General features: G+C 40.3%; 1 pseudogene; it reads left to right on the forward strand.

Annotated features, from left to right (window-relative positions):
* Positions 1-23,276: 23,276 nt before the first annotated feature.
* On the forward strand, positions 23,277-23,425 carry LOC114637498 (annotated as a pseudogene).
* The last annotated feature ends 3,217 nt before the right edge of the window (positions 23,426-26,642 follow it).

The raw sequence follows: 26,642 nt of genomic DNA on the forward strand, positions 1-26,642 counted from the left end.
GGTATGCAGGGATCCAGGAGGGAAATGGATACAGGGAGAGGGAGAAGAGTGCAGTGTTGGGTTGAACCAAATGCAGAAACTCCATTGAATAAAGGTACAAAGAAGACTCTTACAATCAGTTATTAAATAGTCTGAAAGGAATCTAGACAGTACTAGATCCCATGGATAAATTCTGCTTGCTGGTTCTCTCTGCTAAGCTCAAGACCTGCTGACCTACTTCTGTCCTGTCAAGACCTGCTGACCTACTTCTGTCCTGTCAATGAAGATCTATTTCTGCTATCAAAAAAACACCAAATCCAAAGCTACAGTTTTTCTGCAGTCCTGTACATACATGGGTTAAAATCTCAATAAAGAACAATAGCACCAACTCATAGGGAAAGACAGAATCATGGCATCATCTGACTTCCTGTGTAGCTCACAAGCAAGCAAATGGCAGTCCATATGCCTGAAGCACCAGTGTCCTTAAACTCCATTCATGCTCTACCCAAGAAAATATTTCTTGCTGTCACTATGGCCAGGAGTTGGCACAGATTTATGCACAAATTAATGTCTAACTATTGAATCTCTGTACTTTATTAAGAAATATAAGTGATGTGGCTTATTTACATTAATATCTAATTTGATATAGTTATTATGAATTCCATCCATTTTGCCCTTAGAACAAATATAAAGTCCTTAACCAGACTTCAAGTGAAGGACACTAAACCTCCTTTAGCTTCATCCTTTCTTCAGATATTTCTTTCATTCTGTACAGTTTCCCTTATCCTAAGCCCTAAGACTTACCACAAAGGTTTATTTTTATTTTATTATTTATTTATTTATTTATTTATTTATTTATTTATTTATTTTTGCTTTTCGAGACAGAGTTTATCTGTATAGCCTTGGATGTCCTGGAACTCACTCTGTAGACCAGGCTGGCCTCAAATCCAAAAATCCACCTGCGTCTGCCTCCCAAGTACTGAGATTAAAGGTGTGCGCCACCACTGCCCAGCAACCGCAAAGTTTTATTCTAGTGAAATGTGTTTCCCAAATCTCCAGCTAGCACCCATTTCCCCAAGAAATTCACATTCCAGGAAAGTGCACAGGATGCCTCTTTTCTAGTCAGTCTACCTGCTAGTAACTCTTCTGAGAAATTGCACTCCATGAAGCCCTCATTTCATTTATCATTACTGGTGGTTAAAGCCTTCTCCAGTAGGCTTCCAAATCTTTCCAAATAGAAGGCAAGGCAGTTTCTTCCCCAACTATAATGACAGAACCAAACATAGAGTCTGGAACATCACAGATACTCAACAGACATTCATTCAAACAGATTAAAATTTTAAGTGGGTGAGTTACCTTACATATGAACAATATATATTGGATTTGCGCATCAAAGATGAGTTAAAGAAAAACCATTTGCATCCTAAGGTTAATCAACAAAAACTACATAAATAGGACAGTATAATTTGTATTCCTGTGAGAGCTCTTATCATGCATTTTGCTCTGGAGTTCTATAATTGAAAACAATTGACAGATGATACAACTTTTTCTATGATTGAAATGAAGAGTGCAGGTGTGTATATGCTGGAACCTTACCTGAGGCCTTGGTTTCAATTGTAACACCCTCACTGAATAAAAGGAACAAGAATATTTTCTTTATATTAGATCATGAGGAATAGAATTTTACCCAAAATTTTAATATTTTGAATGGAGAATCTTTTTCTGGATAATGTTATAATCCAAGCAATGACAACACCTTAGTGTAAATTCATCGCCACTCATTGGATAATTAAAGAAGATAAATGGAAATGCAGCCAAGTCACTGATATAATAGGGTTTGCCATTCTCAGATCAGAAGCAGGAAGTACATCCATAATGTTCACAAGTATTCTCTGTCTCCCTGACCATAAGGTCATAAGACTATGGAAGCACAGTTTATATATGCTTTCTGTGATTTGGTAGGTTATATAATTAAACAAATGTCCCTCTCTGGACACTCTGTAAAGACAGGAACTCCATGTACTTTCTTCACAGCCCAGTCACCAGGGTCTAGCACAGTGCAAGGTACATCATAAATGTAACATATTCTTGAAATACACTAAGTAATTGTCAGCATGAGTGCATGTGTTTGTGCATCTTTGTGTATAAAATACAAACATAGGTTTTGTCCTTGGCCTGTCAAGGGACTGTCCATGTCACTGTCTTCCACTCTACATCTCTTCCCTCAAAAGACTTGAGGACAGGTCCACACAATTCCACAAGACTGTCACTCTGTCCCTTCTAGAGACAAAACCTTTTTCAGGAAAGCTCTGAGTGAACAGCTGGCAGACTTTTTTATTATTTAAGTGAGAGTATAAGGGGTAAACACTAAAATAATGAGGAAGACCTATGAAGTGAATGTTTGGACCAGAAACAGCCATTTTTACTGCCATATTCTACAAGTAACTACATAGTTGCACTTTCTCAAAAGGGCAGTACAGCGAATTTATTTACATAGACTTCACCACAAGCATATGATCACACACATTAAACTAATCATCAAGATGAATGGCAATGGGATGTAATTTAATTTTAATAATTTATCTATTAAGTTAATGAGAATGTTTGTAAGAAAGGAGAGAGCGAGAAAGAGGGAGAGAGAGAGAGAGAGAGAGAGAGAGAGAGAGAGAGAGAGAGAGAGAGAGAGAATGGTTGTTAAAAAGGAAAAAAAAACCATGGCTGTTACAGTTCTATAAATGATGGCTTATTGCAGCCCGTTAAGCTTATGTTTAGGTCCAGTACCCCATGACTCTCAATCATACGGACTTCACATCTCTTAGCAAATAGCATCTTTGGCTTTGAAAACATTCAACAAAACACAGGCAAGGCTTCAGTGGAGGATGCTCTCCCAAGCGCTGCTACGTTTTCATCTATACTTTCATCTATCCAGTCTGGATGACAATCACAAGGGTATCAACCATATTCAGAATTCTCAACCATGTCTTGAGGTTTCCAAGCTGACATGAATTCTGAATTGCTTTACATAGTGTCCTCAACATCAAGAAGGAAAAGTGAAATCACCTTGTCATGTGTCTTAATTTTAGTCATCTTCCAATCTTCTGATGATAAAAAAATCAAAATAAAATAATATCCTCTTTGACCTTATGGAGTTAACAGTTGACTTGTGATTCAGCTTTCAGTACACTAAATTATAGGCACATTGTAACTACTTTCTCACTAATACGCCAGATCTAACCATCTCACATGAGGATGCCATGAAAGTCTAGTCAAATGAATGATTCAGTTTTAAAATCCTGAATCTGGACAGTGCTTAATTAGGTTTTCCCCAATGGCAAATTCTTCATGTTGTTTGGAATTTTGTAGCGTATTGATCAAAACAGACAAGGAAGAGTACAACACATATTGATAGCAAGTATTTTCCTACCAAATCTAGCCTAAGCTTAGTCTCATCAAGAGCTCAGAGAGGGAAGATAGAGGCTTGTCTCTCTACCTCACTCGAGGAGTCAGGCAGATCTGGTAAGCTGCCATAACTCCTGTCTGCTCCTGGGCTAGGAATTCTCCTGTTGAATGTTCTTTAGGGACAGACAGCAAATGCCCCAGGCTTTGTTTCTGTCTTAGTTGCTCAGCTCAGACCTCAAAGCTCCAATTTAACTATTCCTTTAACATTTTATTCTTGTTTATGGGTCTGATGAGAATTTAACAACACCACAATTGTCATAGTGTTGTTTTTGCCTCCTTCTAAATCCTAGACATTCTGGAGGTAAACAGCCAAGTATATCTTCAGTCAACCAGAGCGTGGGTGTTCATGGGGAGTACAGATACCTTTCAGAACAGAGTATCAGCTGGGTAAAGGTTCAGGGGACAGGTCACTATGACTCTGCCTATGATTCACTAGTCCTTATCTAAGTTGGTACTATCCGCCAAGGCTACCTATTTACAAGGTCTATGACTACTCATGGCTTATGCTCTAAGATCAAGAATTGACAAATGGTACCTCATAAAACTGCAAAGCTTCTGTAAAGTAAAGGACACTGTCAATAGGACAAAGTGGCAACCAACAGATTGGGAAAATATCGTTACCAACCCTACATCTGATAGAGGGCTAATACCCAAGGTGTACAAAGAACTGAAGAAAATAGACTCTAGACAATCAAAGAACCCTATTAAAAAATGGGGCACAGAGCTGAACAAAGAATTCTCAACTCAGGAAGCTCGAATGGTCAAGAAGCACCCAAAGAAGTGTTCAGCATCCCTAGTCATCAGGGAAATGCAAATAGAAACAACACTGAGATTCCACCTCACACCAGTCAGAATGGCTAAGATCAAAAACACAGCTGACAGCAGATGTTGGCAAGAATGTGGAGAAATAGGAACACTCCTCCATTGTTGGTAGGATTGTAAGCTGGTACAACCACTATGGAAAGCAATCTGGTGGTACCTTAGAAAATTGAACATAGTGTTACCTGAGGACCCAGCTATACCATTCCTGGGCATATACCCAAAAGATGTTTCAATATACAACAGGGACACATGCTCCACTATGTTCATAGCAGCCTTATTTATAATAGCCATAGCTTTTTTCTTCTGTATTTCATTTCTCCCTGGGCAACTGCTAAGGTTTACAAATTATCAATTATTTTTTTCAACTTGAACAAAATTGTCCTTGAGCTTCCATTTAAGCCCCCTTTTAAAATTCTTTAATCAAGAAGCTCCTAACCCCAAAGTGGGATCCTGGTTTCCCCAGAACCAAAAGAATACATGGAAAAGTCATGAAAAGGAGAACATGCTGGCTCACTCTTGTCCTCTGTCCTTCTGTTGGCTAGAATCCACTATGAAGGTTTTGTGTAGAAATAAACAAAGACTAATCAAACAAGAACAGCAGGTATTGTTAGAACATTGAGGCAGCCACCAGCACTCTTGTTTGTCAGAGACACAAAAGCAAGCAAGAAAAGGAGGGAGCTTCATAGTGGAGCAGAAGGTCCTGTCTTGGATTCCTAGTTGGAGGCTGCTGGCATGAAGACTCTGGATGCAGAGGGAAGAAAAGCAGGCCTTTCCATGCAGTTATCTCAGCTTGTTTCAATCAATTCTGTGTTGTAGTGTGAGCCGTTAAGAAGTGAAAGAAGCTGTCAGTTATTGGCCAGGTCCTGACTAATCTTGGCTGACTACTACCGAAGCTGTGGTCTCAGCTTCTGTAGGAGTTCCAGAATCCTCTCATCAAACATGATCTGGCACTTCCCATCTATATGCTATTTCTCACCCAGGTGACCTTTTTATAGACTGTATATAGAGGCAGAAAGAAGAGCACGTTGACCACACAGAGGGGAAGAATGACCATCCCAAAATTCAGACATTGAGACCCAAACATTAGAACAAAGACTGCATTTATACACATATTCTCTCTCACATGCTCACACACATGCATATTCAACCACCCACATGTACTTGAGCACACATAAACATATACATGCTGACACATATATGGACTCACATGTGTTCACACATGGTCATTCCTAAAGCTTCAGGACAATCTATCTTCTCAGTGCTATCAGAAGACCAGCTTATTATATCCCAGGGGAAAGTCTCTTCCTGCCCAATGCAGAGACTGTTGTACATCTCTCCATTTTTCCTTGCATGTATGAGGGAGAAGCATCTGTCCAAGCCTTTGGACATTAACATCAGTCTTCCCTCCCTACTATTTCCCTTTGCCAATAAATGGTCACACTGCAGCCTTGTCTATTTGAAAAGAACCAGCTTGTTCCTATAATTTAAGTCAGATTTCACCTCAGTCTTCTATCATCTAATTGCAGATAGTGGTGATGGAATCACTCACCTCCAGGATTAGGCGAGTGCTTATACATTTTCAGTCTTCTATTTTGTCAGATTCCATATTTTCTCATGTCTTTCCTTCTGGAGTTTTTGAGTACTCAGCCTCAAAGAAAGAAAGGCATTTTATATGCCTGCTGGAACCTCTCATTTCTTAAAAATATATTTGTTAGATACAAATGGCTAAGTGGGATGCCTATTTAACATATCAAGGCCAAGCTGGCTGCCAGGTTCTTCCACATTGCTTCAATCTCTATCTGTTACAGGGTATGTCTGGCATTTCTCTGACCCATACCCTGACCTCTCCAGCCTAGAGCTGCCTTTCCCTATGATCCTTCCATATATAATTCAGCCATTTTGATTACCCAGTCATTTTGTCTACCCTTTACTTTCTTGGCCTCTTGGTCTCCTGGCTCTCTCCTCCCCTCTGCTCCTCACGTGATTCAGCCCAGTGTCATTCACTCTGGTCTCTTGCAGACATCTTTGCTTCTGGCTTTGCTCTGCCTCATAGCTACAATAAACTTCCTCCTCCACCATTCCTAGGAGAACTCATGTCCTTTCTTTTTTATTTATTTTTTCATTCACTACAGTTGTCTGCAATGACCTGTGTCTGCTTCTATGGAACGATTCTTCATTGAAACATCACCTTGAAAGGTGTATAATGCTTTTAGACCTATTTAGATATAAATAGTCCCCTCCCATCTGGATTCTACCTCCTTGGAGCTCTGAGGACCGCTCCCCTGCAGAGTCAAATTCTCCACTTGGACTCATTATCTTCCTTCCCTACTTAGAACATCTTACCTGGCTCTGTTGCTACCCATCTGCTTCTCAGATGTGCAGCTTCAAATCTTCCAATGCAAACAGTACAGTAAACTCTACAGCCTTGGTATCTTGTCAGTGTTTTTCCCACAAAAAACAAATTGTGCTGAAACTCAAAAGAATGTCTAAATCAGAAATATAAAGTGGTCAGTCAAGCTGAGCTATGATTTCCACTGAGGTCATTTTTCTATGCATCTCTTCCAGTTTTGCCCTGTAAACACCAATTAGTCCAAATAAGAATATCCTGCCTACTCATGAGGACCTCATGACCCAAGTGTCCCACACTACATACTTGGGAAGCTTTCTACAAGTCACCCTACATAGAAAGAATGGATGTTGCTATTGCTTTGGGAGCAGGGATCTTGTTAATAACCTGATGAGTCACAGACTCCTGGCAAAGGTAACAGAAGCACTTAGGTTCATGAAGGACTATGTCAATGCTAAGTCACACATCCTGGACCATATGGTAGCCCTCTCTGTGCCTCCCATCCATGTCAATCACAGTACATTAGAAATTGACTGCCTTAGTCATAGTGAAGAAGCCTGAACTCTTCCAGGATATTTGTAATTCAGTTCAGTGAAGGGAAGAAAGTGTGGTTCTCCACTCTAGTTCAGTATAAGGATAAGAACTGGCAATACAGTGTGCTACTATTGTTCTTGAAACCACATGTCACTCAGTAAATAGCAGGAATTGTTACTACTCCTTCATTTTCTAAACTGTAAAATTCATCTACTGTATTGTTATCGAACTAATGCCTCCCCAGTGAGAAACCACTCCAAGGATTTAGAGATTAATAAAGGAAAAACTGTTCAATAATAAAGGAAAAACCAGCACATAACTGATTCTGCTAATGCATAAAAGGGATCCAGGCCTAAACAACATTTTACTTCCTTATGTAGCTCTTAGGTTTACACATTCCACATACAAAGTTCCTTAAAGTTTTTTCAGGTCCTGGCCCCAAATTGCATTTTGAACAATTCAGATATAGATAGGAGACTCCAAGTCTGGACATTTGGACAAATAAGAGGTTTATACAACAAAATATGTGGCCAGAATTAATTTTTTAAGTGACCAGTATTGTTCTTTTTTTGAGTAGCTGTTATCTAGAGCAATCCTGCTCACCTGACAAATATATGCTTTTCCTGATCAGAGAACCTGGACTTGATTGTAGATCAGGGTATACTGATAGTCATGACCTTGTACTGGGTGTCCCTTAGAGATATATGCTTAGATTACAGAGTGGGACTAACAGCTGTCTGAAAGTCACAGTGGTCTCCTTTTGCTATGATAATGGGATCTATTTGGCAGTCACTCTTAGTGACAAAACATTAGATGAAACTTTCCTAGAGTTTCTAACAAGCCTGGCCCAAGTTCTATTATCTCCCAGTCATACTGGAGACAGAGCTCCTTAGCTAAATTCAACTTTGTAAAATGATGTTTCCTAAGCAAGTTTACTAGTAAGTCATTTATAGCATCAATTGAACTACTTTGGTTTTTTCTTGAATCACTCCCCTGTTAGAGCTATTAAAACTTTTTTTATAAAGCTCTAATTTAAACTTGTGTGTCATAGGGGCTGTGACATTCATGTGTTGTGTCCATTTCGTGAACCCCAAAGGAACACCAAGGAGCCGATTCTGATGCAATCACACTAGGTCTTTATTACAAGCTCAAGCTTGGGCCACACTGGTATCTCTGGTGCACCAGAATGGGAGGGTGAAGCCTGGACCTCTCAGTGGGACAAGGTTTTATAGGAAGTGGTAAACAAGTGAGGGAGTTTCTAGCCCAGCACACATCTGATTAGGGAGACATTACAGAATTTTGTTGCCCTTTAAAATAATTGGTTGGTGCTGAGAGCCAACAATAGACTTAACTTCTGCTTTCCTCCTGATTGGTGGTTGTTAGGAAGTAGAGTGCCAGGGGCAGGCTTGTAACCTGGAAACTAGTGCCAGGCACAAGCTTGTTGGGGAATAACCTGGAAAATGGTGCTAGGTGCTGGCTTGTTAGTTAGGCCAGGTTCTCTATGATGGAGTCTGAACCCAAGATCTGATCTCTCATAGGTTCCTCTTGTTTTATCTTTTGACAAGTTGGTTCCAAGGTCAGAACCTTATATAGCTTATAGCCTCTATTTGAGAAGTAACAAACTGGGTCAAACATTTCAGAGTGCATGATCTAAATCGTCAGAATTCTAGGCCTAGAATGACCAGAAGAAAGGGCTGTGTTAGAAAACATCCAAGCTTTCTAAATTTTAGTAACTGCATCAAGGATACAAGAAACTCTTTAGGTCCTCCATGTATATAAATACCAAATTATGACTACTCCCGATTTGTTTGCATAACAAAAGCACTCATTATTCAGAAAGGCACATAACTCCCCTTCTGTAGAGGGATTTTAATCCAGCAGTGTGGTTACTCTGGATGGAATACAGACACACCCTTAGCACATACCTTTAATCCTTCTAGCTGGAATGCAGACATGCCCTTAGTCCTGAACCTTTAATCCTGAACCACAAAGGTAAAGTTAGTTTGTAGAAGGAAGCGCCCATATTTGAAAAAGATGCCTAATTGAGTGGCAGACAAAGTGATGAATCAGAGAAAGCTTTGGCATAATAGGATATGCCCAAGTCTCAGAGAAAAAAAGGGAGGCTATTTAAAAGAGAGCAGTGAAGAAAAAGAAAAAGAGTGTAGATTTACCAGCACAGTTGTACAGAACCAAGTTGCAGAGATAGAACAAACTAAACACAGGCGAAGACAAAATGAACCAGAGAATAAGAAGGAGCCAGAAGATTAGAACATATTCAGGAGAAGCCAAGAGAAGGTAGATTGAATCAGTCAAGCTTAGAGAAGAGTTTGAGTGAGAACAGCTGAGTTGAATCAGCCATCCAGCAATCAGAAAGAACTAGGAAGAGGTGAGATTATTCAGCAGTCTCAGAGACTGAAAACATTCTAGGCCTAGATAAGAGTGTTCAGAGGCTAGAAGCTTCCAGGACTAGGCCTAGGTTAGTGAAAGGAGGCAGTGAGTAAGTAATTGTATGAGATTGACAATTATGGCAGGTGAATAAAAGATACTTTTACACCCTTCCACAGGAATTAGTAGATTTAGGCCTTTTACAGGGTTGTAAGGCTCTATTCATTTACAAGAAGATATTTGTATCATCTACAAGGACCAACTGTTACTTGGATGGATAGCCAGGCACATAACTCATTAAAGAAATCAAATAATATTTTTATAAACCTATTGTTTCCAGATACAGCAGAGCTAATAAAATTCTTTGTGTCCTGAGGAGCCGTCACAGTGAGCCCTATAAAAAACATAATGACTAATACTGCCCATGAGTCCAAGGAGAAGATGAGACATCATGATCCCTATTTCTAAATGCTTCTTTTGAATTTCTCAAGTGTCTGTCATGCATAGACCTTTTGTCTTCCAGGTTTGTAATGTGGGTAGGCCTGAAGAGTCAACCCTGTCCTCTTTGGAAGGTAACTAGGTGAGGCTTATCTAAGTGGACTTTTGTAGTCTGGGTCTCCTCCTCAGGTAATATTGCTTTCTTTACTCAGGGAATGGTGGATTCACAAAATGACTTCTGCAACTCAGTGTTTAAATGAGTGCCCATAGTTCAGTTGCTATGCCTACTGGCCCTGTGGCAAAACCTTGTTATTTAAAGATCTCCTAGAACTCCTTACAGGATCAGGTATTGACCTCTCAAGCTGGGACCGAACATTGAAAGCCAGATTAAAAGACACTGCTAATTTAACTAGCACGCTCAGAGTGGTGCATAGCAATTATTCAGTGAGCTTGCATGCAAGATTCCCCTATTCACAGCATTCTCATTTGTCAATTCAGGAGTGCAGAGTAATTGCTATGTACTACTCCATTGCTTGTGACATTTAGGATATGGGTGCAAACTTTCTTCCATTTTCCCAAGAGAAACCATCTCTCTGTCATGTGAGCTATGAGGAGTAATTCATCTTCTCTGCAGATATTGAGGAGACTTTCTTAGTCAGGGCTACACAGCCAGAGACAGGAGCACCAGACCCTGGCAAGTCTTATTTCCTCATGAATCTTGCATTGACACTAGCAAGTGATTTACTCTGATAGGTTTTGTGTCCCATCCAACAGAAAGGGTATGACTTGAGCCTGGGGATGTCCTGCCGTGTAGGGTATATTATAAATTTAACCTATTTTGCTCAAGCATTTAATTCTCTATAACTAGCTTTTTTAAATATACATGATTTTGAATATCATTTATATATATATATATATATATATATTATTATATACATATATATATATCATTATATATATATATATATTATATCAAACTAACTCTATGTTTACTTCTAAACTTGTTTTGAGTTACATGCCTTAGGTTGAACTTAGACATTATGCCAAGGACCATATAATGAGATATCCAAGTTGTTCTTGTCCTTTAGTCTTGTCTCTATAAATGAAATATGTATGTACTTAGCATGACTGCAAATACAATTCTGGCACATTAAGGACATCTGATCACTTATAAGATGACCAATGATTAACTGTTATATCTTTTTGTTTTGTTTTGTTTTGTTTTGTTTTGTTTTGTTTTGTTGTTTTCTCAAGACAGGGTTTCTCTGTGTTCCCCTGGCTGTCCTGGAATTCACTCTGTAGACCAGGCTGGCCTCGAACTCAGAAATCCGCCTGCCTCTGCCTCCCAAGTGCTGGGATTAAAGGTGTGCACCATCACTGCCCAGCAACTGTTATGTCTTAATTACCTTTATTTCAACAGTTATAATAAATTTGCTCGCACAAGATTAGGATTTTATGACATTATCTATTACGATACTTTTCATTAATTTATTTATCACTTTACATCCTGATAGAAGCCCCCTACCTCCTTTCCTCCCAGTTCCTCTCTCCCACCCCTCCCCCACTCCCTTTCCATTTTCCTCAGAGAAAGGGGTCCCTAATTGGTATCAACCTCATCCCCATCCACCACATCAAGTAGCAGCAGGACTAAGTGTGTCTTCTCCCACACAGTTCAGACAAGGCAGCCCAGCTAGGGAAAATAGATCTAAAGGTAGACAACAAAGTCTAAGTCAGAGATAAGAGAGACAAACCCACTCCAGTTTTTAAGGGACCCACATGAACACCAAGCTGCGTATCTGCTATATATGTGTAGGGGACCGATATTCAGTCCATGCATGCTCTTTGGTTGGTGTTTGGTCTCTGTAAGCCCACATACGCTCAGGTTATTTAGCTCTGTAGGTATTCTTAGGGTGTCCTTGACCCCTTCAACTTCCTGAATTCTTCCTTCAGCTCTTCCACAAGACTCCCTGGGCTCCACCTAATGTTTGGCTATGGGTCTTTGCATCTGTTACCATCAACTTCTGGATGAAGCTCTCAGAAGACAATTATACTAGGCTCCAGTCTGCAGCATAGCAGGGTATCATTAGTAGTGTCAGGGGTTGGCTTTCTTCCATGGGATGGGTCTCAAGTTGGGCTAGTCATTGATTGGCTATTCCTATCCATTAAGAGCTTAAGTCTTAAAATCAAAATTCTTTCAACTGAAGCTCTTTTAGTGGCAAAATACACCTTAGACTCCAAATACAGTCCATTGATAAGCCCCATTCTCCTGGTACTCTTACAGTATATTTTTTACAGAATCTAAATTAATTTAACATCTTTCATATTAGGTAGCTCATTTTATCATGAAGAATATAATTACAAGAGAGAATATTAAGGTTGACTCTCATAAGAAACCATAGGAATAAAAAGGAGTACTGAAGAAGCCAAGTGGCTAGCACTGGCCTCAGCACTTCCCCAGAAGCCTAGTGGCTGACACTCGCCTTAGCACTTCCCAAATCCTCATTCCAATAGCAACTCTCTAAGTGTGAACCTGCATCCTGAAAATGGATCAGCATGACAACAAATAAACAAATGCAGCGTTCAGCCCCCATAAGGTCAAATTTGGCACCCTCTCTGATGGATGGCCAAGCACTCCCCAACACAGGTGGCTTATGGCCTTGGGAAAAGCAAAAATTATACATCCTTAGAGACAAATCAAGCCAATTAAGTGTTCCCAGGGAGCTGTGACTGGTTTGTAAAAACATTATAGCTTCCCTTATTCCCTGTGAACCCCCCCTTCCCCATGTAACCTGCTTGTATATATTCCCTAAACCCCTAGACACGGGGCCACAACTTTGCTCTGTTCAATTTGCGATCCAAATCTGGGTTTGAAATAAAGGCTCTTATGTTTCTCTACAGCGGGTATGGCAGTTCTTTGAGATCTCTTGGAGACCCCAAGATCTGGGCATAACAGTACAATTAATTTTTATCACAGTTTAGACTCAATTTCTCCAAATAAGTTTGTCCAAATGGGACAAGAAATGACTAGGCATATTTCTTTAGGTCAGTCTTTGTTAACATGAATACACAATCTTATCCATAAAAACATTAACAATTTTTTAACTATTAAGTACATTATCTTTAAGTCTCATCCTCCATAAATCTTTTGATATTGAGAGCTTTCTGTGACTTGGCTTCAAGCTTTTATAATTTTGCATCCCGTAATTATTTGTGTACGGTGAACTCTAATGAATTATTCCTCATCCAGTTTGGCATGCTCCTTGGTGTCATCCCTGTTTAGCTCTCATTTTGGTGATCATATTGGTGAGCGTTTATAGGTACAGTATCTGATGCTACCAGGAGGCACAAGTTCACAGCAGTCTCTAATCCCCTGGCTCTTACACTAGTTCCCCCTCTTCATCAACGATCCCTGAGCATTAGATGTGGGAATATTTTGTAGATGTATCCACCGGGACTGGACTCTACAACTTTACAGCACGATGGGTTGTGGTTTTATGTTGTAGTCTCTGTTGCAAAGAGAAGTTTCCATGATGAGAGGGTGATCTGTGGGTATAAGGACACATGTATTAGAATATTGGTAAGGATTATGATGGTTTAGAAAAATTATTGGTTGTAGATTCTCCTCCAGTAACCATGACTTCACTAGTACTGAGAAAATATCTAGGTTTCCAGTCCCAGGCATGGTAGCCCTTTTGTTGAGTGAGTCTTAAGTCCAGTTAAAGAGCAGCTGGTTACTGTCAAGGTATGTGTACCACTACTGCACTATTAGGGTTATCATGAAACACTGGTTGTTGATGTGGTTCGTAGACATCATAGCTGAGTAGCACTGTTGGCTGCCTTCCTCTTTTGTAAGCTTGCACAGTACTTTCTGGTACCATGAAAACTAGTCTTCACCCCCCCCCACGGTAACTACACAAACAAAGAAAGTAAAATGGGACTATTGCCATAATAGGCGGATTGGGAAGCAATAGAGAGGAGAATGACAGGATACAAGTTGTACAGTAAGGGAAATGGGGGAAATGAAGGCTCCTTAGTGAGGGAGAAGAGGTAAAAACAGAAGGGAGTGAGAGGGGAGTAAAGGGAACTAGAATGATACAAGTGATTAAAAGGGGAAGAGGGCTCCTTAGGAAAAAGGGGTGTAGGCAAATACAGAAGAGAGATGGTTAAAATAGCAATATGGATATCTGAAAGAATCACAAGGAATCATGGTTAATTAACTATTAACTAGTCATCTAAAAAGAAGCAAAAAACTATCATGCACATATATTCAGTATCTAAATACAGGTATATAGGGTTTTGTCTATTTTGTTTTGACACAGGGTTTCTCCGTGTAGCTTTGGCTTTCCTGAAACAAACTCTGTAAACTAGGATGGCCTGGAAGTCACAGAGATCCGCCTGCCTCTGCCGACAAGTCCTGGGATTAATGGCATGCATCATTACCCAGTTTACATATATAGTTATAATGAACTTTTCTCATCTAGGCTGATCGTGCTCCCTCAAAAAGCCAAAATCTATCTTAGAAAACCTCTAATACAGACATGAGAATCCCTCGCTTGAGTTCTTGGCTAGGGCTGTGCAAGAGACTCCTCAAAGCATACAGCTTATTGCTGTTGCCCTTGGTTACTCCCCCTAGTTCCCACACCCCACCACAGAGATGGAAGATAAGTGCCTGTTGATGAATACATCATGCACTTCAGACAATAGGGCCCAGAGAGACCTGGAGCTAGAACTTTTTTCTTGAGTACTAGCAGCATTCTTCTTTTCATACGTTTGTTGCCAGGTTAATCTTGCCCACCTGGCAGAATTATACTTTTCCTGGTAAGAGTTCAGAGGACTTAATGACAGATGAGGACTTAATATTGGCTGTGACTCCACACTGATCCCTTGATCTGCACCATAGAGGCATGTTCTTTGATACATATGTGGATGGGCCTAACTGGAAGTCAATCTTGATAAACAATGTTTGCAGAAACTTCGACAGGTTCTAACAAGCATTGCCAGTGTTCTGTTTATCTCCCAGGCATATTGGAGACATCAGTCTAAATTCAACATTTATAACTTATTATTTCCTAAGCAAGTTTATAAGCAAATCCTTTATAACAGCAATTTTATTACTTCAAGCTTTTCCAGAATCAATATGCCCTCTACACAAAGAGAGTTGAGCTCTTATATAGAAAAAAATAGTACCATGTCTCAGAACACTTGGCAAATCTACTTAGCTTCACAAAATGTCTTCAGAATCACTAGTCACTCCTCTAATGTTCCTGTTCTGGGGTTCTGAGATTCGAAGAAGGCTGTGTGTAGGCTGTTGAGATGGCTCAGCAGAAAGAGATACTTGCCAACAAAGCAAAGTTTGACCACCAGGTCCCATATGGTAGAAGAAGAGAACTGACTCTAACATGTTGATCTCTGACTTTCGTTCATGCACCATGCCTCCTGCACACACGCACACACTTACATGAATGACCAGATATAGACACACACACACACACACACACACACACACACTAAAATTGTAATATAAAATTTTAAAGGCTGTGTGGTTTTGAATCAGGAGCCTTGTAACAGATGCCCAGAATTGTCCTGTAGCAGCTAATGGAGGTTGAAGATTCACTCCCATTCCATCTAAAGGGAGTGTGTTGGGACTGTGAGTACTTCAGAGCTTCTATTAATAATGCTACAGATCTTAATACCCATCACGTGAAAAGTGAAGTGGAGTGATGTCATATTGTCAAAAAATGCTAGCAGAACAGTCACCATGTTTTAGGAACAGCCAAACAAGCATAATCACCTACATGTTTGGAAGTTAGTACACAGAGATGCTGAGGTCCAGATGTTTAGTAGCCCCTTTCTCTTGTACAACCCCTGACCAAAATGTGGTCACATGTGGAAGACCATAGCCATTAAATAAGGCCTAATATGACTGTCCTCCAGGACAAAACAAGGCCACAAGGACAGAGACGTGTAGAAGGAAAGAGACTGCCCAAGCTCTGTTTATAATTTTCTTTTTAGTAGCTAGCTAAACAATATATAAACAGCAGGTGGGGGTGGGGGGAACTTGTTCATTCTTGAACCATTCTGTAAATCCAGTGTCTCCTGTCTCTGTCCACCATTACCTTTTTTCCAGTTCATGTATCACCCACTACTACACTGGACATAGCACAGGAAGGCATCATAGTATACCTGAAAATCACAGCCATCTCCCACAGCACTTAGGACTTATCATGGCTTCGGTGAGGTAGAGTGAAAATAGAGGTTGGTATTACAGTGGTACCCAGGATCATCCTATGTTGCTAATTTTGGACATGTTCCACCCTCCAAGAAGCAGTTCCTGAAGGAAAGCCTGTCATTTAATATCCCACATAATGACAAAGTGTTAAGCATTCTCCTGGACACCTGTTGACTTCCCAGGCCTGTCTGTCCATGTTTCAAAATTTCCAGATTTGCCTCTTCCCATCACTGTGGTTCCTAAGCACCCTTCCTTTCCTGAGACATCTACCTTATAACCTAAACAGAAATGCACAGTTGGGATTGTGCAGCTCCTCTCACTATCTTGCCTCTATATGCTTGGCTGCACATCTTGCCTCACCTCTGATTTCTGATTGCTATGAGTCTGGAAGCCAGGAGGTCAGCACTGTGGCACCTCTGCTCTGGCATGCAGACCAGAAGGCACAACATCACTTCCCTGAGTACTTCCTTTCTTTATTTACTCTTTCAGCCTGATCTGTTCAATTCTTTTCATCTTCCTTAGATGTCTCTGCATTGAGGACATTTCTTCAGATGCTCTTTGAACGAGGGCTAAAATGAACAACTACACATCCCAGAATGGGGGCAAAACTCCAAACATCCCAGTGCTCAGGTCTCTTCATCTTGAAAGACTTTGAAAGTGTGTACTGAGAGCAGTCACTCCTCTGGCCCTGCTGATGGGTATTTGTTCCAGATGCTTTGTCTCACCTACTGCAGGTTCACTTTCTGTGGTTAAGGTCATAATGTATTTATGTGCTAGTCAGCTTCACATTAATCACGTACCTAAGGCAGCCAACTCATAAAAATGAAAGAGTTGCTTACCTCATAGCTTTAGAGACTAAAAGCTAGCCAATGGCATCAGCTCAGGGCTGATGCGGGTGGTTGATGGAGGTGGCGGAAACATGATCAGAGTAAATGGTCACACTCCTACATATCCTTCAACTTCATACCCCTGATAACTTCAGGCTTCTAAAGGTTCCCAAAGCCATCCCATCTCCTAGAAATGCCTGAGGACCTGACAGGCAGTCTCTATTTGTTTTCCTTGACCCACATGTCCATGGACATGTTGGTGGCATACACTGGAGAGACTGATGACAGAAAGATAGTGCCCTATACTGAGGGGAGCACAGAGCTCCCCAATAAACATCCTAGTGTTTGTAACAAAACCCATCATTGCCTTCTGAGCCACTTCCCAGGGGAAGTAAGGCAACCACCATAAATTCAGTATTGTCCTTGCTAGGGAAGCCCTGCTGTATCTCCTTTATGAGTAAATCTAGTTTTAAAGACATTGTCACCACCCTGCCTAGCTTGGCCAGGAATGCTTCCCATAGTCTATTTAAATTTTTTAGAAAGATACGATCATATAAAACTGAATGAAAACCATAAGATTTTCCTCTTCAATTTTATAAAACTCATGTATTTGGAACTAAATCCACCTTTGTGAAGCTGGGGGGTCTATTCCGACAGAACTCTAGCTAAATGCTGAGCTCTCCCTCCTCCTCTGTACAGCACAGTACATCTTACTCTAACAAAGGCCAAACTGATGACCCTTAGTCATATCTCAGATTCAGGGCTGTTGGTAAGCCACGGGATCTGCTGTATTTTCAGTTGAATAATAAAAATGGAATTGCACTGTTGTTATTTGGGTTAGGAGGTGAATTAATTGGGCTCCAGGATATCATTAAAAACTAAAGCCTGAAAAATAAAAATTCTCATACATTCATAAAATGAACATGTCAAAGCATTTATTTAAACAATTTAAATGATTAATGATGGTGTTGCTAAGATATGATAGCCAGTTACATCAAATCTGATAGTAGATACAGGCCTACATCAGGAATACTAACAGCAATGTGAAATCAAGCCTGTTTTCCCCATGAGGACAAAGTCAACCGAACCTCCAGAAGATCTAGCACCCAAAACCTATGTGTAGATGCATTCTGCCTTGATATTCTTTCTATAACTTACTCAGTTGTGAAATAGCTTCCTTAGAATGAGAATTGCTCAAGATGCTCTTGTCTGAAAGACAAGACACAACTAAGCACATGAAAGTCAAATAACATACAAAACCAGATTGGGTTCCTTATGACGGCCCTAGGACTGTCTTTGTCTGAGATAGGAACTAGAATTTGGAGACTGTGACTTTCTATTTTAAGAAAAATCTGTTTAATAATTTGCATTCACAATGACTTAAGGAAACAGCCAATCTCTCTACAGTCTCTCTGTCTCTGTCTTTCTATGCCAGAAATATAAATGAATATGTTTGTGTATTTCCACATTTCACAATGTCAGAATTTATTGAATGACAATAATTTCCCAAGGTATAGCTGTCTCAGTGACAGCATTTCTTTCTCTTTTTATAGTCTGCCTTCATTGGTAATCTTGCTATGATGAATGCAGGTTCTTTTATTCCAGTCTTAATTACCAGTGTTCACTCTCATATCACACAGCACACAGAAAATCTATCTTGCATGCATATGTAGTTTACAGAATAAATACAGGTTAAAGAGGCTAAAGCAGAGTTTTAAAATATTTCAGATATGAGCTCAGAGTCTGTATTAGTAAGATAACAAACCAGACCAGTGCTGGGAGGGAGCTTTTTCTAGTGCAGAGCTGGTTTGAAAGTAAAACTGTAGAAATCTAACTGCTAGGTTAAAAACAAAGGCCTCGAAGCACAAAAATGTGAGTTCGGGTCCAGGTCCAAACCAGGTGGATAGGGAGGCTACCATGTAAGCCAATCCAACACCAGGTGACTGAGTCAAGCCAAAGCTCCAGGGACCATTGAGGAGTGGTCAATTCTAGATGTATACACAGGGTGTCATGAGAGGCTAGTGTGGGGCAATGCACTTGCCACTTGCTGTCCCTTTATGGGGACCAAATGAGGGACTTACACCAAAGTGCCATCTTAGAGTCTCAATTTCGCTAAAACTAAAAAGCAATTCATTTGACATGACAAGAAAAACAAGGGTAAGATTCATACAATGACCCTGTGAGAGGTAAATGATTATCTGGCTTTATCTCAAATTTTATATTTTCCAGCTGGTGCTTGAAGTCTGTATTGTCTTTTTCTTTGCAACTCTATGGAGACATTTAATCAAACTCATAGCTGATTTTCCCTTTATCAACCTTCTGGAATCTCAGGCCTTAAGAGTGAACTTAGCATTTATAGTTTATTCTTGAACATTGTTGAGAAGTGGTGATGTCTGAAATCTGTTACTTTATTTCACCAGTCTCCTATTCTCCCTAACAGCCGTAAAATAATAATCAAATGATTATTATGTATCTTCAAAGAAAGACAAAGAGCAATTTTGAAAAGCTAATCAGAAACCAATGCCAGGACATTCACACAAATGCTCTCATAAACTCTCACAGGAATCCTATTATTTAGGCATGCCACTAAGGCAATGTTCAAAAAATAAAACAGAAACACCTTCTACAGAATTATGGTTTGGTTTGGTGTTTTGTTTTGTTTTGTTTTGTTTTTCGTTTTGTTTTGTTTGCTTGCTTGGTTTAAGATGGTTTGGCTAGATCTCTACTTTAATCCTGTGTTACTATTGTCAACTTTTTGTCACTAAGAAATGCTCATTAATTTCCCCCCTACATTCTGTTTTATTTAACAGGCTATATTTGAATATTTCATTTAATCAAAGCTATATACAATAACTGTATGTCAGGTCTTCTAAGAGTTGATAGGCTGCCAGCCCAAGGCAAAAATTCTGCTACTCGTGGAACAGGAACTTTACAGTGGGTGGAATGAATGATTTCCCATTGTCTTAGAGTTTTATTGCTGTGAAGAGACGAAGGCAACTCTTATTAAAGAAAAACGTTTAATAGAGACTGGTTTACAGTCCATTACCATCATGGCAGGAAGCAAGGTAACCTGCAGGCAGACATGGTACTGGAAAAGGAGCTGAGAATTCTACATCTTGATCTGAAGGCATCCAGGAGACTATCTTTTGCACTGGGTGATGTTTAAATTTATTTAAGAGACCTCAAAGCTGACATCCACAGTGACAACACTTTCTCTAATAAGGTCAAACCTACTACTCCAACAAGGCCACACCTTCTAGTATTTCCATTCCCTATGGGAATCTATGGGGGACAAACCTATTCAAACTACCACACCCACAATCTTTAAATTTTTAATTTATTTTTATTTTATATTTAAGAATGCTTGCTTACATGTATATCTATATATAACCTGTGTGTCTGGTGACCACAGAGGTGAGAAGAAGGCATTGGATTCCTTGGAGCTGGAGTTACAGAGAGTCATGAACCACCTTGTAGATGCTAAGGATAGAATCATCTCCTCAGGAAGTGTAACCAGTGTTCATTACCAGTGAGCTATCTCTCCAACCTCCATGGTCTTTTACAGAGTATTAAAAATTAAAATATTCTTTCGAGATTCCTGGATTCTGTCTGGGACTATACATTGGTGACCATTCATCTAAGGTTTCCTTCCATCCCACGAGCATTGTTTGTTCTTTTTGACTCTAAATCCAAGAGCTGGGAGCAATCTGGTCATATCTGACTATGTTCCACGTTTTCGTGGTTCTACATCTTGACTTTGATCTTACTCTGATGTGATTCCTGGGATAAGAAGGGACCTTTGCAACTAGTGAACTCCTGTGTAGCAATTCTTTAGATGTCTTCTTTATAGTTTTGAATTACCTTAAAGAAAGGCAAAGATCTTGCTTTTTTGGTTTACTTTTATTTCTGCAAGATTGAGCATTATATGAAAATAGTAGCAACAAGTGAGACCTAGTTTTTTGTAAGCAGTCCTATGAAGCCAATTTGTTTGGTTTGTTTTGTTTGGTAAATTCGGGTCCAATTTTGCAAATGTAAAGCTACCAAAGTCAAACAACAAAGGATGCTCTGGTTTATATGTTCCATAGCAAATGCACTTTATGTGCTGTATTGCTGCCTAGGAAAAGGTCACACCTCCAGAAGCTACCAAGCAGAAATGAATACTTGGAAGACTTATGTCTTACCAGATCCCAGGACCTTCACAGGCAACATGCCATTCAATCTCCAAGTCTTCTTCTTAGGTGAAAGACAGAGATTGTCACCATTTCATTTCATAAATAAGATTAGGCTATTATTTGAAAATTAAATTTCCTCTAGCTATTTACTGGACATTTACTTAGTATAACACAGTGCATGCATTTTCTTCTTGATGATTCAGTTTTGAAGGGCAATGATACTACCCTGTATTATGCTACTCTGTATTCCCTAGTACTCATAAAAGTACCCTGGGGAAACTTTAAATTTTGTGTAGTGCATTCTGGGCCCCAAGAACAGCTTTTCTCATATAAAATGCTGTGGGACAACAACCTTTACTCTGAGGAGGATTCTGATGCTGGTCCTGGGGATGGTGAGAGGAAGAAAGTCCCCCTGCAGACTTTAGGGCACAATGTATCAGAAATGCAGCAGTTGCTTCAAAGAGATGTTTAACACTTTGGTTACACAGCAGGGGGGGGTATAGAGCGTTCATCTTGTCAGTATCTGATCTTTGTGCATAGAAGAAGGCCTGCCTTTTAGCTCAACAGCCCTTAATTGGAGGGAGATGTGTTTTGAGTTCCTTCCCTTGCAGGAAATTATATCTCACAAACTAACCCTACAAAGCCACGGTTACTGTTGTCAGTGGCAAGAGGAACGTCCCAGATGCAAAGGCATCAAGCCTACAGTAGCATCTCTAGAATGATTTGATCCAAACTGCTTTAACTGGAGGAGAAATAATCCTGCCCCCCAGGAAAATGTCATAGTACCAGAGAGAAAAAGCAAGACTGTGAAATGAAGGAAGCCCCAGAGCGAGCTTTTACCCTGCTCTTCAGATAACCTTTCAGGTAAAAAAGGGCCTTTCCACTCTTATCCCACAATTGTGCATCAAGATGATGGTGATGGTGATGGTGATGGTGATGGTGATGATGATGATGATGATGATGATGATGATGATGATGAAGATGAACAGTAAGTCCGCCATGAAATGAGCCCACCAGACAGCGATCAAGTTCCTCACGCTGCTGCAATCAGAGAGAGGCCTCACGCCAGCAGCAGAGCAGGGCCACAGTAAGCTGCAGAGCACTACAACCTGCCAAGCCATTTGATCATCACAGACTCACAGAGTCAAAACAGGCTACAGCACCAGCCCCGTGGTTGTCAAATAAAGGCTCCTCTCACAGGCTCCTCTTAAAATGACCCCAGGCTCAGGTGGTTGTTCAGAAGAGAAGAAAACAGAGCCTGTCACGTAAGCAAAAAAAAAAAAAATCTGATTTATTGAAGTTTGGCTCTCCTCTACGTAACCAAGCAGCATACCAGAGAGAATAACCACCCCGAAGCCTGGCTTCTCTAAGAAGCCACTGAATCCTCCGAGCGCATTGCTGCAAAGGCTTGCACAGTGCCCATGCACTGGAAGAATGGATCGGGAGGAAAGGGAAGCAGTGTTGTGTTGAAGCAGGTCCTCAGCACATGTCTTTTGGAATGCTAGCAATTTATGATAATGAGACATACATAGAAATTTTTAACCTACGGTAATTGAATAAATTACCTCATAGTTTTTTATTGGTTATTTTATTTATTTACATTTCAAATGTTATCCCCTTTCCTAGTTTCCCCTCCACAAACCCCCTATCCCATGTCCCCTACTCCCTGCATCTACGAGAGAGCTCAACCACCCACTCACCCACTCCCACCTCACTGCCCTAGCATTCCCCTACATTGGGACATCGAATCTCCACAGGACCAAGGGTCTCCCCTCCCACTGATTCCAGACAATGCCATCCTCTGCTACATAAGCAGCTGGAGCCATGGGTCCCTCCATGTGTACTCTTGCTTGGTGGTTTAGTCCCTGGGAGTTCTGGGGGATCTTGTTTGTTGATAATGTGATTCGTCCTATGGGGTTGCAAACCCCTTCAGCTTCTCCAGTCCTTCCCCTAATTCCTCCATTGTGCTCTCCATGCTCAGTCTGATGGTTAACTGCGAACATCCATATCTATATTGGTCAGGTTCTGGCAGAGCCTCTCAGGGAACAACCACACCAAGCTCCTTTCAGCAAGTGCTTCTTGGCATCACTTCTGGACCTTTTGACTAAAGTCAAGTGTAGTATCTGTCCTTATCTGTTTAATATTTGATATGTCCTCTACCTAAAATAAAATTTTTTAAGGGAGTGTTTGCTATATCATCCCTGGGCTCAAATGTCGCCCTGTTCTAGCCTCTTAAGTATCTGTGACTCCAGGTTATAACCATCATACCTCACTAAAATTGAAGTTCTTACAATAAAAAGTTCCAATAGACTAGTATAGTTGAAACAGCCTTCTTACAATCTGCTGTCTGGAGATAATCTTAAATTTTACAGGGTTAGTCCATTATCTCACAAGATGGAAAGTCCTTAGAAGAAAGCACTGGGAATTTTTAGCATCTTCTTATCTAATTTAAGACACATTATTTTCTCTAGACTTGGTAATATTTTAATGACTTTTAATATCTCTGGTAGTGAGGTTTGATGGTAGAGAAGTTGCACAGAATTTGTAAGGACCAGGGTTTGTGCATTAGCACAAATAAGCTTGAATACCAAAACTGACTTGTAAGGATTATTATAAAGCAGATACAGGCTAACTACTTCTATTCCCCACATATCATAGATATATTAACAGGTGGTGTCCCAGAAAATACTTGGGAACACAATGGAGGGCAGAGCAAAGTACTTCAGCAATGCCCTGTGGGCACGTTTTGTCTGGTGAAGGTAGGCTCCTAAACCTTTTCCCAGATCATCATTCATGAATTCTGTGTTCTAACCCTGCCCCAGACCAATGCATGTGTCTCAGTCACTGCAAGCCACATAATCTCTGCTTCAAATATGTGCTTTTGGTTCTTAATAATAATAAAAGTTAACATTTAACTTAACACATCCCAGATCTATAAGCATTTTTGTGTGTTTTTCCATTGGTATATATAGAACTATGCCCTTATAGATGCTAGACAAGTGCTCTACCACTGAGCAACACTGCCAGCCGGAGCATATGTCAGTTTTTTAAGTGCCACAAATAACCCTACCAGGTAGATACTGCCAAGGCTGGGTTCTCCCAGAGCTCTATGCTTCTAGAAACAGTAAAAATGTTACCCTATGGAAAATATTGACTATAAAAAGCCACCTTCTTCTTCAGATAAGACTGAAAGGTGACCCTTTGTATATCTGCAGTAAACCAGACACAGGTTCTTATAAATGACTCCCTTAAATTTCCTCCACTCATCAATCCAGGCAGAGTTCAATTAAGGTCTTGAAGAAGCTGGAAGTAAGGGAAAAAGGATAATCTCCTCCCCAGCTGCAGAACCTGGTACCCAGCCAGCAACTGGGGTGAGCCATGGCATCAGTACGGCTACACACTACTCTCTATAAACCTTTCTTTCCAGCCAGGCTACACTTCCAATATGAGGAAATCCCCTTCTTCTCATTCTTTAAGGGATTTGTCAGCCGGTGGTCTAAGTATTTGCTTTCAACAGCAGTATCCCCATTTAGTGATGGATGTCTGTTAGTTACTGTCCATTCATAAGTTCATAAACAATACAAAAGGCTCTGTGGCTTGCTGGCATCTCACAGCTGCAGCCACCTCCAGATCCCTGAGCCAAGCATCTCTACAATGACCTGTTATTTATTGTGTATCTTCTGATCTCTTCCATTTAAAACAAAAGGCTTCACCATCTGTCCAGCTGCAATGTTAATATTTTCAGGCCTGGAACATCATTGAGAGTCAAAGAAACCGTGACTCTGAGATGTAATGACAGATCTACTTCCATTCAAAGTATGAGAATCAAAATGGCATTTTCTTGTTAGAAACAGAGACGTAATAGGCTCTTGTCCAAAGGAAAATGTGACCTTGGATTAAGTGTGCCACAAAGATCCGTATTCTTGGAAACTCCTGAGGGAGATCTGCTGTTGACAAGTGATGTGGTTGTAATGACAGTTTCCTCTCCAAAGTATATAACTGAAGCATATTCTCTAAAGTGGTGATTTGAAGATCAGAGCCTTTGAGAAATGACTGAGTCCTGAAGACTATGCCCTCAGAGGTGGGTTAGTGGCCTTCAAAAGGAAAGGAGAGAACCAGCTGAGGCTTCTTTTCCCTCTCTGCGTTCTGCCATGTGAGGATTTCACTGACAAAAGGTGATACTGATGGAGTAGTCCTCCTCACACCACATACTTCTCAACACTTGGGCTTCCCAGCCTCCATAAATATGAAGAATAAATCACTTCTATTATAAATTACCCACTCTAAACCCCAAATAATGCATAAACCTGCACATATTTGGGAATCTGAAGTAGGACAATGGTGTGAGCCCAGACGTCATGGTCAGCCTGGGGAAAACACCAAGATCTTGTCTGACAAAAAATAATTCTCAAGAAATCCATTCTCAGGTATTTTGCTCTTGAAGCACAAACTAGCCAAGATGCAGTAAGAAACATAGAGTTAAGATTCAATTATTTATAGACTCCATAATGGTAGGGTATTTATTCATAGGATATACTTGTGCGCACCCTAAAAAGAAAAAGTGCTTTCACAAGTGTTTTCAGACACAGACAGAGTGGAGATGTTTTTAATTGCCCAATGTACACATTCCCTTGAGAGGTAGAAGGTGAGGGAGACTTGACCTTCTTGTCTTATGGTATAAATAACTGGCACACTGGTAAAACACCTAACTCAAGTGTTACCTCATGTTCCTAAGCGTAAGGCTGTCATGTGCCATTTGAGGAAAAAGGTTGCACCGTTTGTTAAACTTTGTGTAGAAATGAATTACAGAGCAGCTGGCCAAAACGTCACTATTAATGAGTCAACACATTTCAAACATGGAGTCTTTAAACAGGAAAAAAAAAAACTTTAAACAAGGTTGGGTTGGGTAAAATGTCATGAACAAGGTTTTCAGGAACCATAGCCCAGATTCAGAAGCAGTCAGAGCCCAGAAGTAGCCTCTAGTGCAGTGGTCCAAGCAGCCCAGAACACAACCACTGCTTGTACATAAACGCAATCAGACTCCTGTCACATGGTGTGTCTTGTAAGCTCCACCATTTGCATTTGGTGAGCGTCAAGGTCACTGAGTAATATAAGTTATTAGTAGCAATTTCTGCTGTCTGTATTTGGAAGATGAAGGCTATGAAAAGGTAGTAGAAAGTTAGAAAGAAGGTAAACAATGAATGTGGAAACAAACCACTCTCAGATTGTTCACCTTTTCTCAGTCCAGTGTTTTGATATGACTTGATAAAGAACAATAGATGAATCCAGAGGAAAAAAGAGAAGAAATCTCCCCCTCCTTGGCTTTCTTCATTTTCTTTTGTGGTCCCAGTCTTTATTCCAAAGTTAGTGCTATATATCTGTGGTAATTTGAATGATGATGAACCCCATAGGCTCACTTGAGCACTTGATCCCCACTTGGTGGAACAGAC

This window comes from Grammomys surdaster, unplaced genomic scaffold, assembly GCF_004785775.1.
Source record: "Grammomys surdaster isolate TR1022 unplaced genomic scaffold, NIH_TR_1.0 125319, whole genome shotgun sequence".
NCBI lineage: Eukaryota > Metazoa > Chordata > Mammalia > Rodentia > Muridae > Grammomys > Grammomys surdaster.